The 7,466-nt window shown below is 33.8% G+C and overlaps 1 pseudogene; it reads right to left on the bottom strand.

Moving 5' to 3' along the window:
* Positions 1-6,551: 6,551 nt before the first annotated feature.
* On the bottom strand, positions 6,552-6,902 carry LOC110137141 (alpha-ketoglutarate dehydrogenase component 4 pseudogene; annotated as a pseudogene).
* Positions 6,903-7,466: the final 564 nt, after the last annotated feature.

Below are 7,466 nucleotides of genomic sequence, written 5' to 3'. Positions count from 1 at the left end.
ATATTGAAAGAAGTAAGAAACACCACTAGACCATTCAGGTATGACATAAATCAAATCCCTTACAATTATACAGTGGAAGTGATAGATTCAAGGGATTAGATTTGATAGACAAATAGATTCAAGGGATTAGATCTGATCCACAGAGTGCCTGAAGAACTATGGACAGAGGTTCGTAACATTATACAGGAGGTGGTGATCAAAACCATCCCAAAGAAAAAGATATGCAAAAAGGCAAGATGGTTGTCTGAGGAGGCCTTACAAATAGCTGAGAAAAGAAGAGAAGTCAAAAGCAAGGGAGAAAAGGAAAGATATATCCATTTGAATACAGAGTTCCAAAGAATAGCAAGAAGAGATAAGAAAGCCTTCCTAAATGATCAATGCAAAGAAATGGAGTAAAACAATAGAATGGGAAAGACTAGAGTTCTCTTCAAGAAAATCAGAGATAACAAGGGAACATTTTATGCAAAGATGAGCACAATAAAGACAGAAACAATATGTATCTAACAGAAGCAGAAGATATTAAGAAGACATGGCAAGAATACACAGAAAAACTATACCAAACAAAAAAATCTTAATGACCCAGATAATCACAATGGTGTGATCACTCACCTAGAGCCAGACATCCTGGAATGTGAAGTCAAGTGGGTCTTAGGAAGTATCACTACAAACAAACCTAGCAGAGGTGATAGAATTCCAGCTGAGGTATTTCAAATCCTAAAAGATGATGCTGTGACAGCAAATTTGGAAAACTCAGCAGTGGCCACAGGACTGGAAAAGTTCAGTTTTCATTCCAATCCCAAAGAAAGGCAATGCCAAAGAATGTTCAAACTACCACACAACTGCACTCATTTCACATGCTAGCAGTGTTAAAAATTCTCCAAACTAGGCTTCAACAGTATGGATGTGACAGCTGGACCATAAAGAAAGCTGAGTGCCAAAGAATTGACGCTTTTGAACTGTGGTGTTGGAGAAGACTCTTGAGTCCCCTGGACTGCAAGGAGATCAAATCAGTTAATCCTAAAGGAAATCAGTCCTGAATATTGACTGGAAGGACTGATGCTGAAGCTCCAATAGTTTGGCCACCTCATGTGAAGAACTGACTCATCGGAAAAAACCCTGATGCTGGGAGGAGAAGGGGAGGACAGAGAATGAGATGGTTGCATGGCATCACCAGCATGATGGACATGAGTTTGAGCAAGCTTCAGGAGTTGGTGACGGACAGGGAAGCCTGGCGTGCTGCAGTCCATGGGGTAGCCAAGAGTGAGAAACTGAGTGAATGAACTCAATTTAACTGACAGATCAACTTCAGGAGAAATGGCACCTTAATATTCAGACTTGTAATTTATGACATAGTTTATCTGTTTATTTATAAATAGATAATATATATTTCTATCTATATGTTTATAAATATTTAGACCTTTAATTTCTTTCAGTTTTCAATGTATAGGCCTTACACATAGTTCTTTAAAATTATTAGGTATACTTTATTGTTGTTTAGTTGCTCAGTCATGTCCAATTCTTTGTGAACCCATGGCCTATAGCCCACTAATCTCCTCTGTCCATGGGATTTCCTAGGCAAGAATACTGGAGTGGGTTGCCACTTCCTTCTCCGGGGAATCTTTCCAACCCAGGAATTGAACCAGCATCTCCAGCATTGCAGGCACATTTTTTACCACTAGCCACCAGGGAGGAGAAGGAAATGGCAACCCACTCCAGTGTTCTTGCCTGGAGAATCCCAGGGACGGGGGAGTCTGGTGGGCTGCCGTCTATGGGGTCGCACAGAGTCGGACACGACTGAAGCGACTTAGCAGCAGCAGCAGCCACCAGGGAAGCCATTATATCATGTTTTGGAGGGTTGCAAATGTATTATTTTACAATTTTATTTTTTAATTATTTATTACTAAACATATATAAGAACATTTTACAATCTCTTAAAGGGATCTGATCCCCTATTATTATTTCATTTTCTGTGATTCACTTTTAGATAATTCCAAATGACCTTTTTTTAAGTTAATAATCCTTTTATGTGTGTGTCCAGTCTACTTTTAAGCCAATCAAATGAATACTCATTTATTTTAATTCCAGAATTTACATTTTTTAGTTTTCTTTCTATGCTTAAATTCTTCACCTTTATACCATTTCATCTCTTTTCCTCTAAATTTTTGTTAATAATATCTATTTTTTGTTAATTCCTATAGCTGTGTCATCTATGTTTTTTTTTTCCCTTTTTACTTAAATTACAGTATTCTGCTACTTTGCACATCTTTTAGATGCTTGTGTAGGCACTGTACTTTAGGTATAAAATAGCAGTAGAGATTCAAGTGGACAAAAATCCTTCCATAAAGGACTTGCTTTGTTATGCAGCTAGGAACTTTAATTAGTTTAGGTAATTTGTGTTCTTGTTCTCCACAGTAAGATCAAAGGTGCCTTCCAAAGGTGCTTTGAAATTTAATCAAACATGAATTAAGCAACTTCTTTTTATTTTCTAACTAGCCTTCAATTTTCTAGGACCCCTAGAAATTCTTTACATGGAGAATTGGTAAGCAGTCAGTTGATGTTCAGCAGTAAAATCTCAGTGAATCTCCTTTCTCCTTTACATTTTTTGCCTGTAATGGTCTTATTTCCCCATCCAATCATTGCATTGAGATGTAAAGAATGCTGCTCACCTTTGCTCATTGCTGATGGCCTACTATCTTTCTAAAATTATTTAAACTTCTTTGTGCCCATAGCTCTTTGATGACTTTTAAAAGTGTTTATTTTTAAAGTTTGTCTTTTTTTCTTAATGTTACAGAGTAGTCATTTGCCTTTGTGACTATCCATAATTTAACTAATATCAAAATTTCAACATACATTTTTTATTGTTATTTCAGTTATTTCAGTTTAGTCATAGATAGTCACACACAAAAAAGAGCAAAGAGCAGTGTTTTAGATTCCAGAAAGATGTACGACTGACTTGATATCTACTGGGAATTCATATGGGGACAAAGAGGAAAGGTAATTTTGACAAAGAGAAAGGATGCATGTTTACCTTATGTCCCAGAAGATTTAACCTTCACCTTTCTGCACTATGCTCTATGCTAAAAAAAAAAAAAAAAAATTCATAATTTCATCAAGGAGCTCCCTTACCCATTTAATACCAATTGGGTTCAGTCACTAGGCCAGAGGCACTGGTGAGGAAGGGGAGAGGGGCATACCTGAGCTTTCTGAGATACTTGCAGTGTTCTTTTGGTTGATCCAGTGGTGGTTCCAAAAGTATATATAAATATATGCAAACCTTAATTAGTCTGAAAACCTAATATTTATGCACTTCATTGTATATAGGCTCTATCTCAATTAAAATATATTTAAATGTATCTACAACAAACATTCTACTTAATAGTTAACTATTGAGATATCCTCATGAGATGAAAAACTTAATGAAGATGTCCATTATCTCTGCCTCTACCCAACATTTTAGCATTGCAAAAAGTCTTCTCTTCTACCATATGGCAAGAGGGAAAAATAAGAAAATGCGTAAGGTTTAGAAAAAAATAACAAATTGGTCATAATTCAAGTATGACATTATATATGTAGAGAATTCAAAATATTATTTTAAAAGAATTGAAAAAAGAACTTAACAAGGTCTCTAGATACAACAATACATAAATAAACATATATTACTATGTCGTAACAGATAAAATTATAAACCTATGTTTTCTTAAAAATGACATCATTTTCATTAGTGTCAAGAATGATCATATATCACAGAGTAAAACTGAAGCTAAGCCATACACACAGAAAAATTACAAAACATTTTTGAGATAAATTAAAAATGGCCTGTCTATGTAAATGGAGCTTTATTAATCATAATTCTGAGAAGTGAAAAGATACCAATCATCTCTGAATTGATCTATAAATTAAATAAAATCTCTCAGTGTGTGTGTGTGTGCATGTATAGCACAAGCTGGTTCTTAAGTATATATAAGAAAGCAATGGACCAAGAATAAACAAGATAAATCTATAGAAGAAAAACAAAGTTGGAAGAATTTTACTACCAGATATCAAAACTAACTGCAAAGTTACCCAATTAAGACAATGTGGTGTTGGTGCAAGACAGACCAATAAATCAAAGGAATAAAATAGAGAACACACATAAAAAGACTCTTTCTATATATATGGTCACTTGATTTACAACAAAATTGACTCTGTAATACAGTGTGGGAAGAATCATCATTTCAATAACTGAGGCTGAGTCAACTGGATATCCATATAGAAAAATATTTAATCTTGACACGTACCTCACACCATATGCAAAAATCAATTCCAGAAGGACTATAAATTTAAATGTAATAGATAAAGCAATAAAACTTCTGAAAGAAGATATGTTAGAATACCTTAATAAGCTTGCAATTGGCAAAGATTTCTTATACTGGACATAAAAACATAACCATGAAATGAAAGACTGATGGATGAACTACATTAAATTTTAAAGTATCTATTCATCAAAAGATACCATTAGAGAGATACCATTACAAGATACCAAAACATAAAGCAAGAAGTAGAAGATATATATGTACTAGAATATATGAAAAACTATTGTGAGTCAATAAAAGGAAGACAAGACATTAGGAAAATAAAAGACCTGAAGAAAGCAATTGGCAAAAGAGAATATTCAAATGGCCAGTAAATGAAAAAGTGCTAAATTTCATCAGTCCTCAGCATATTGCAATTAAATCACAACTAGATATTACTACATATTTGCCAAATGGCTAAAATAAAAAGATTAGGTAATGGTAAGAAAGCAGCACAATAGAAACCTTCATATACTACAACTGGGATTGTAAATTAGTACAACTTTAGGTAAACTTTGTAGATGTTTACCCTTAGGTGGAATAAATGCACATCCTATGACCCACTTCTTCCATTTATATGTAGGTGTGGACCTATGTTCACCAAAAGATATATAGAAGAATGTATAACTGTACCATTGGTAATAACCCTAAACTGGAAACAGCTCAAATGTTCAATTATGGATTGGATAAAGTGTGGACATACAATCAAGTTATCACACAATGAGAAGGGTGCAAATATTTTTACATCTGAGTCTATGTAATGTCCAGCTATAAAGTACTGCTAATCATGCGTCTTAAACTATGTGGTACGCACTTACGATCTGTGCACCATTTGTGTGTGTGTATGTGTGTGTGTGTGTGTGAATTATTAAAAGTTTACTGGAAAAAAAGAACAAATATACCTTTACAAGTTTCCAGGAATCTATTTCTCAGAAAATCATGTAATAGAAATTAAATCACCAGTGCACAACGACATATATGTAATTGTTGTTTAGTCTCTAAGTTGTGTCCAACACTTTTGCAACCCCATGGACTGTAGCCTGCCAGGCCCCTCTGTCCATGGGATTTCCCAGGCAAGAATACTGGAGTGGTTGCCATTTCCTCCTCCAGGGGATCTTCCCAGCCCATGAATCAAACCCACATCTCCTGCACTGGCAGATGGGTTCTTTACCACTGAGCCACCAAGGAAGTCCAACAACATATATAATAATGTTAACTGCAGCATTTTTAACAGAAAAAAGAGAGGTAAAAGCCCTTCAATAAGGAATTTTTATATAAGTAATGATATGTGCACATAATGGAATATTATACAACTATTAAAGAATTAGAGTTATCACTTAACTTGGAAGTATTTCTATGAGATAGCAAGTGAATAAAGCAAAGTGCTATAAAATAAGAAAAGGTTTTAGAGGATTAAAGTTCTTTTTTTGACAATTAAGTTTGAGAAAGTTTATGATTATCAGGATTTGTATATATGATCACAATCAAAACAAAGAGATAAACTAAAGAACAAGACTTTCTTAACCCCCCTGAAAACAATCAATTACAATTTCTGTTCAAATGTTATTCCTATGCTATATTCATTTTGATCTCATTTCCATTTTATACTCTGGCATTTCTTTTCTGAATACAGCTTACATATAACATTATGTGTTAACTTAGTCTTGATACCACAAAGTCACCTGTTTTACCATGGGTATATTTTTATCATTTAGAGTAGGATATGCTTGTTAATAAGCCAGTTATACTCCAGTAACTTTGTGAATGCAAAAACATTGAGAAGTAAGAACAAATAATGGAATTACTATTTCACAGATCCTCATTCAAGTTCAGGAAAATTACTTCCAGAAAGCTGCAATTCTGCCAAATATATTCTATGTTTAAACAGAAACTGAAAGAAAAGTGAAATTACTGAACGCCTTTGATGGTTCACTAGACATTGTGTGCTTCCAATAGTTCAACACTGTTAACGCTTGATAATCAAGAGTAAATTAATAAGGCTAACGTTTTAAAAATGTATACTTTAATTAAGGTATAAAGTATATAAATAATCAGGTAAGCTTATAGAGAAGCTGACCAAGATACATAAACTAGGAGATATGTGTCCATCTAAATTTTCTATACTCCATCTCTTTTTTTCTTTTTATAGAATATTTATAAAGTTGTTTAATATACAATTTTTCATTTGTCATTCTGGAGGTCCTTTTTTAGAAAGACTCTTCTTTGTCTGATGACAAACAGCAGCCACATTGTCAGTGATTATTCTGGACCTCCACGTTGGATAAATTCAATTTCTTCTTGAGACACAAGTTTCCTTCTGTATTTCTGAGGTAAAGTTTTTATTATCTCTGCAGTGTCTGGTGGACCCCGATGCATCAGCCAGTCTGGCGATTTACTTCTCTTAGAATGCTGTGAAATTGAAGAAGTATGAGATGGTAGTCCTGCTGATCTTAGAACCTCTGATACATTTGGCTTAGAATTGTCTCTTCTGTCAGGGAAACTTATTAATGGAGTATGTGGCTTGACTACCTAAACGACCCTGCTGGCAGACGCCATCTTGCTGCCCATCATGATCCCCGAGAAGGGGCAGCTTCCCAGGATTAAATTTTTATGAAATCATCCAAACTCCTATATATATGAATGTATATAATTATGTATTTTATATTCATATACAATTTTATGCATTATTGTGAAGTCATGGAGACATTTTGAAGAGGGCCTACATTTTTAGATAGGAAGGACTGATACATGAGGAGAGATGAGAACAAGATTAGACACATTTACATTTTTTAAAAAACCTTAATAATATAACCAAATTTATTTGTTTTTGTTACAGTGAATAAACAGATGTGTAATCTTAAGATGAACAATAGAAAATGAAAACATTAAAGACTTAAAGGAAAGAAGACCAAAAATTAGACAAAAGGAAATTTATAGGCCAACTTTGACCACAGACATTTTAAAAATATTAGCATACCAAGCTCAAACATTTACTTTAAAAAATATGTCATAACTTTATCAGGTTTTCCAAAGAATACAATGATGTTAAACATTTATAAACAAATTTATAGATGTTACTTTCCATATTTGGATATTAAAGAAAGATAAACAATCTATTAGCTCAAAATATATGAA

The sequence above is a fragment of the Odocoileus virginianus genome, chromosome 13 (genome assembly GCF_023699985.2).
Source record: "Odocoileus virginianus isolate 20LAN1187 ecotype Illinois chromosome 13, Ovbor_1.2, whole genome shotgun sequence".
In the NCBI taxonomy this organism is placed as follows: Eukaryota; Metazoa; Chordata; class Mammalia; order Artiodactyla; family Cervidae; genus Odocoileus; species Odocoileus virginianus.
This window is presented reverse-complemented; position numbering and strand designations above follow the sequence as displayed.